We start from the raw sequence: 7,469 nt of genomic DNA, 5'->3' as shown, positions 1-7,469 counted from the left end.
TTTTGTGCCAGTCCAGCTAATTTTATTAAATATTAAGGGCAGAAATGTTGGGGTCTCCTAGCTCTCTGTAGCTACTGGACCACCTGCAGTTATCCACCAAGCCTACCTTACTGTTTACACTAATCACTGTCCTTCAAAACNCAGCCCCCTGCAGGCACTAAGATCCACCAGCAGTAACCTTCAGATCCACCAGAGCTGCTCTGCTGTTGCTGCATCTCCACCGCCTGCTGAGAAGACCATTAGTCCCAGAAGACATCCTTTGGACCCGCACACAGACATTCACCTGTGCCTTCTAAGACTGGGGGTTGGGGACTGGGTTTTTTTTCCCACACTATATAAAATGAGTTCCTACATTAAACTTCGAGCCTTGATCAGTAAAAATATTGTCTTGGCTCCATTTTTCTCTCGCACATTCCATTTCAGGCCACCCTGACTCTCAGGATGAACCCAGACCGGATTAAAGTGAGTTTTGTTGCAGGTAGAAACTCACACTCCACCAGTGCCTGACAAATACAGAAGTGCATGCTCACAGTCATCCATTGGATGGAGCACAAGGTCACCAATGAAGGAGATAGAGAAAGTGACCATGGAGCTGAAGGGGTTTGCAGCCCCATAGTAGGAACAACAATATGAAATAACCAGTACCCCCAGAGCTCTCTGGGACTAAACCACCAATCAAAACAACAACAACAACGACGACAACAACCAAACAAAACAAAACAAAACAAAACACATGGAGGCACTCATGGCTCTAATTGCATATGTAGCAGATGTTTGCCTAGTTGGTCATCAATGGGAGAAAAGGCCTTTGGTCCTATGAAGTTTCTATGTCCCAGTATATTGGAATGCCAGGGCCAGGTAGCAGGAGTGGGTGGGTTGGGGAACAGGGGGTGAGGGAGAAGATAGGGGATTTTTGGAGGAGAAACTAGGAAAGGGGATAACATTTGAGATGTAAATAATGAAGATATCTAATAAAAAAAAAAAGATTAAGGCCTGCTCTAGAATGTGGTGTACCTATCACCATGTCATTTCATTAAATATAACTGAATTTTACTCTCCTAACATTTATTAAATAACAATAGCCTCACAACTGACAGAAATGATTCTTGTCTTCTCATCCATACTGGATTTTTTTTCTGACTTGAAATTGTGTAGTTCACATGCTGTCATAATCATTTTGAGTTCAAATGTGTTTATGCCTTTTAGTGTCTCAAAACCCTGCTTCTATAATGTTTTGGACTAACTTTGTATCTAACAATTTATATGTACCTTCTCTTTCAAAGGAACCTGTGCTTTGCTAGAAGGATATGGTAAAGATGTCCCATTTAGGACTGAGCACTTAACAATCCTGTAGTGTCTGTTCATAACCTACAATACGGATATTTGCACCCTCATATTTAATGTAGATTTATTCATTATAACAAAGAATTTGAATAAATCATGTTGCTCATTAGCAGATGAATGGGTGATAAAAATTATACATATATTTGTATATATACTTTTATGTAGAATAAGATTTGTCATGGACTTATATATCTAATTCATTAGCCATTCATATACATAAGATAAAAGGAAAGGCATAATTTAAAAAAATGAATTTGTAGTAATGTTTCTAATAAAAGAAATTGGAAAATTCAAATCATCAGGACATCCATGACATGGTCTCATAAAATCAGAAGATAAAGAGAAATTTATATATACACAGTCAACATCTTAACAATATTTTAGTTTATATGTGGGGTATAGTCTATATTATTGCAACTTAGAAGTTATTTATTTGCATTTATTCCTATAATTTGTTGATAAGAGATGAATAAATTTTTAATTACACATGTAACATGCTATTTAATATAAATATAATTATGTATTTGGTTTATTTTCCTATTTTTGAGTACTTTGCTTAGTTCTGGAATTTTAATACATCTAAAGTATAAATTTTGCTAAAGACATAACTAACTCATCTCTACCTCCTGATTACTACAAATTTTGACCTTTTTCTTGCTCCAAAGCAATTGTATTCTAATTACCAATTACAATATGTACATACTTTTTATTTGCCCCTTTTTTCCTACTACATCAAGGTCTGATGAACAAAATTCTATTTTTATTTATTTGTGGATATTGCATTTTACTCAATAGAATAAAATATTCCTCATTTGCTATCCATAGGTCTATTTCTCCTATACCTCTCATGGATATGTAAATATTCTTTTATAATTTTTTTGGGAAATTATCCACTCAAAACTAAACAAGGGACAGATTGTCATGTTACTTTAAATTTATACATGTTTTTACCTTCTTTTCAAAAGGCATTTATTTTAAAAATATTGAATATTTTGAGAATTTATAATGGTTATACTTTTGAGGTTATTCTGATTTGGCTTTGTTTTAGGGTGAGGTAGTATATTATGGTGGAAATACAGGTGAAGAAAGAACCATTCACAGCATAATTGCTAGGAAACAGAGAAAGAATAAAGACAATGGGCTTGTAGGTAGTACTGGAGTTCCCAAATATGACTTCAATTATATATATATATATATATATATATATATATATATATATATAAAATATATATATATATATATATTCCAAATAGGGATACATCTTAGAAGTTCCATACCTTCTAAGTGTATCATTAGCTGGGTAAACAAGCTGATAATTAATGAGCTCTCTGAGGTATTTAAGTTTGGCTAACATATACAGGCACACACAAACACAGACACACATAGACAAACAGAAACACATGCAAACACACACACACACAGACACAGACACATACACACCATTATATTTTCCAAGGACAACAAATATATGTCACAGAGTTGTGAAGACAATTGAATTTTATTCAATAATGGAGTATTCTTTCCAATGTCTTACTATGTTTCATTGATATTGATATTGCTAATGGATGGATCTCCAATTCCAAGGAAAGACATTTTATTGCCAACATGAGAAAAGATTATACTTTAATGTTTGTCATTGAATACAAGTAACTCTTTTCTTCTCAGAAAATATTAATATTATAAAGAACAAAGTAAATTTTCCCTATGTTTTGTTTGGAGATATCTGATCAAAGGTAAATTACACTCTTTTTCATTAAATAAAAAAAGAATGAGCTTAGTTATATTATGAAACTTGAAAATATTTTTAAAGGAAAATTGTAGAAGATAAAAACTTAGACAAAATTTGAACTGATTAAAAATTCCTAAATGTGTGGAACAACAATATGAACTAACCAGTACCCCAAGAGCTCATGTCTCTAGCTGCATATGTAGCAAAAGATGGCCAATTAAGCCATCATTGGGAATAGAGGCCCCTTGGTCTTGGAAACTTTATATGACCCAGCACAGGGGAAGGCCAGGGCCAAGAAGTGGGAGTAGATGGGTAGGGGAGCAGGGTGGGGGAGGGTATTGGAAACTTTCGGGATAGCATTTGAAATGTAAATAAAGAAAATATCTGATAAAATAATTAAAAATAAAAGTCCTAAATGTAAAAAGAGTCTATTGATCACACTAGTAGTGAAGTGAAGATTGATACAGATACTTAATGCCTTTCTCTTTAAAATAATTTTTGTAAGCTTTATTCACAAATGATGCACCCACATCACTCACTTACTCCCTTTTCCACTTCTAAATTCATGATTTCATGTTTATTATATTTACACACATATATAAACAGTTTTAGTTTGTCTTTATCTCTTCTTCTGAAATACAGTAGATTAACCAAGTTTATAATACTACATTTCTTCACTACATAAGGAAAAGTAGAAGTTAAATTTATATGTTCATTCTCATCAATATGATTCTGAGCTGAGGTTCCAGGAATTTTGATAAAAATCAACCATTACCAAGGTAATAATTATAGTGACACCAGTGTATATATTAATTAAAGCTTACTTGTTGGTTATTTTGTATTAGTCACCATGTAATATTGTGCTTACATTCATCATTTCTCTGAATTATTTCTCTTATTTCTCTAGCTCTCAAATCTACCCATGATGCTGCTTTTATTTTTAATCTCATTTCTGAGTTATACAGATAATAAAATTATACTTGCGGTGTTAATTGCCACATTAGTGATCACTGAGATAGAACACATTAGTTGATGTTATTCAAAATAAGTTTAAAATTACAATTTGTAAGACATATCTGTATTCTAAAGATCAATTCTGAACTATCAAACATAGGTACAGTGGAGAATTCTTTATCCAATACCCTCATTTCTCTCCTAAGAGTTGTAAATTAATTGACTGTTAGTGCCTGTGATATTAACTGAAGTTAAATAAGTATAAATATTGAATAATGACTAGAGAATCCTTAAAACAAAATGCCCTTAAGGGACAAGACTCTGATCTTTTAATGCAGCAGGTCACCACTACACATTTGTTTTGGTTTTTGTATTCTTCTTAGTAACCCAGTTGAGAGCAGCATTTTATTCAGTACAATAAAACAGTTGATAGTAATTCAAAATTATATATTCTCTAAGATCTGTGGATATTTATCAGAGTTGTACCCTTAAATCTATGGATAATTTCTTCCACGAGAAATTATTTGATACGTAATCATTGAACTAAATTATGTGGCACAGGACTGAATACCTTGTCTGACCCCAGTGGGGAAGGATTCACTTAGTCCTGTAGAGACATGATGCCCCATAGGAAGAGGATGCCCAGAAAGTGTGTGTGTTATCCTCTCAGGGGCAAAAAAGAGGTGGGATGGGGTGAAAAACTCTGGGCTTGGGGGACTAGGGCTGGTGCAGCATTTGACATTTAAATATATAATAATAAAAAACATGATCCTGAGAGAAATAATTAATGACATATCTCAATCTATGTGAACTTGGGTGTAGATTTGTAGATGATTCATGTCCTTTTATGTTTATCAGCAACAGGTTTTCACTACCTTTGCAGTATCCATCCATCTTAATGCTACTTCTTATTTATTTATTTATTTATTTATACTCCATATATTAATCTCCCCTGTCCACCTTCTGATACCACCTCCCCACCCCCTGTTACCCCGTGGATGTCCCCACCCCCAACCTCACCTGACCTCTAAACTCCCTGTGGCCTCCAGTCTCTTGAGGGGTAGGTGCATCATCACTGAATGAACACATACCCAGCATTCTTCTACTGAGTATGTGTTTGGGGTCTCATATCAAATGATATATGATGCCTATTTAGTGGTCCAGTGTTTGAGAGATCTCAGTGTTCCAGAAAAATTGAGACTTCTGGTCCTCCTACAGGGTCACCCTCCTCCTCAGTTTCTTTCAGCTTTCCCTAATTCAACCACAGGGGTCAGCATCTTCTGTCCATTGTTTGGGTTCTTGATGTGGTGATTTAAAGAAATATTTTCAGTATATACTCATTCATGCTGTTTTTCAAAGAAAAAACTGTTTTATTAAGTCTGTGTTATATCGCTTCTCGGCCTTTTGGCTAAGATCAAGTGAAGTCTGTGTTATTCATTTAGTTTCAATGTCAATTACTTTACCTTAATTGATGGTTCCTTGCCATATATTAGATTTGGATGTAGCCTCTATTTCTTATAGAGTATAGAAATGTATCATTAGCATATTTATTTTGATCCAATTGATTTTTAACTTTTAATAACACATTAATCATTTCATATAGTGTATTTGGGTCATATACACCCATATCCAAAACTCCTCCTATATTTATCTTCAGCATCCTTACCTGACTCTGAGTTTTCATTTTTATTTTTAAACCTATCAAGTTCATTTGTCTTTCCCCAATTCTCTTCAGTGTAGGGTCTTCTCTGAAATATGGTAAATCTACAAGGGGTCATACCACTAAAGGAAACTGACTCTCCCTCTCCAGAAAGCTCCCAAATGCTCAAAATTACTCATCTACTGGTTGGACAATGACCCATTGCAACTTTTCAATGAAGGAAGTGTGTTTGCCCAGGTTTGAACAGGATCTTTGTACACTATTGCAATTTCTGTAGGTTCCTATGCACAGCTTCCCTATAGTGTCTAGAAGACACCTTCTTTGTAGTCATTCCTTACCTCTGAAGTTTACATTCTTCTCATCATTTCTTCTGCAATAATAACTGAGACTTGGGAGGAGATGTAGTACATATATTCGATTTAAGGTTTGATATTTTACATAATTTATTTCTGTGATTCTGTGCTGATGTACCTGTTAATCACCATCTAGTATAATTAGAAGCATCACCAATAAGGGTTGAAAGATACACTGATCTTTCTGAATGATGACTAGTCACTAGGAATCAACTTAATACTAAATGTATTTAGATGAATAATTAGAAGTTTCTCCCTGAAGGTCTATGACTTGCTTAGCTATGGGTTCTTGGCTGGATACTGGTGCTAGGTAAGGGTTAGTTACAGGACTTAGATCCAATGATAATGAAATTGCTTACTACCATTATTTTAATGCTACAATTATGTAAGTAGGTATGACCTGCCAGGCAAGTTTGTGTTTTATTTCTCCAGTTCACAGCTGTATTAGATTGATACTTTTATTTTCTAGTAGCATTCATAGGACCTTCCATTCCTACTGAAGCTATCCACTAGGAATGAAGCTTCCATGTCAGTATCAGCTTGGTTTCTCCATTTTTATGACTTATATATATGGTGTCTTAAATAGTGAGGTATTATCATGGATTTCTGGAATGTAAAGAATAAAACTGGTAATAACCTGCAATGTTTGGAAGGTTTATGGAATCTTACTTGCCAACAACTCCAGAACTGGTTACACATTCCTGTCACAAATAAAAGGATTTGAAAGCCTTTCTTATCTAGTAATATAATTGTTATCATATTATATGGGAAATCCACATTAATCCTTTTTGTATTCATTTAAATTAGCTGAAAGTATAATTTATCCTTCTCCTTAATCCTACATATACATTGACTCCTATCCTACATCCTAATTTTTCCTTTCCTATTCCATTATTCAATCTCTATATTGTTCCATTCAGTCTCCCCTCCATTGAAAATGTTTCCTGATTCTAATAGATAATTCAAATGAAACTCACACATCTGAAGATTCAAGGGCAATACCCACAAATGAGAGAAAATATTAAACATCCATCTTTATGGGTCTGTGCTTCTTCAATCAGAATGATTCTAATTCTATACATTACCTGAGAATTATATACTTTCATATTTCTAATGAATACAATTCTATTGTGGAAATATACCATATTTGTATTATCTGTTCATCAGTTTATGTGAGTCTACTTTTATTATTTTTCTACCTATTTTGAATATAACAACAATGGATATAGATAAACATTTATTTGTGGAATAGGATGTCTAGTGATTTTCCCTTATATTCCCAAGACTGATAGAGCTGAATCATTTGGTAGATCTAGTTTCAGATTTCTGTAGAACGTCCACATTAATTCTCATGTAGACTCATCAGTTTACACTCATCCCAGCAGGGAATAAATGTTTCCCCTTTCTAAGACACATGCCAACTTTTGTC

At 33.9% G+C, this 7,469-nt stretch overlaps 1 pseudogene; it reads left to right on the top strand.

Moving 5' to 3' along the window:
* Positions 1-5,415: 5,415 nt before the first annotated feature.
* LOC115063257 lies at positions 5,416-5,567 on the top strand (annotated as a pseudogene).
* The last annotated feature ends 1,902 nt before the right edge of the window (positions 5,568-7,469 follow it).

The sequence above is a fragment of the Mus pahari genome, chromosome X, assembly GCF_900095145.1.
Source record: "Mus pahari chromosome X, PAHARI_EIJ_v1.1, whole genome shotgun sequence".
NCBI classification, from domain to species: Eukaryota; Metazoa; Chordata; class Mammalia; order Rodentia; family Muridae; genus Mus; species Mus pahari.
Note: the sequence above shows the minus strand (reverse complement) of the source record. Positions and strands in the feature narration are given on the sequence as shown.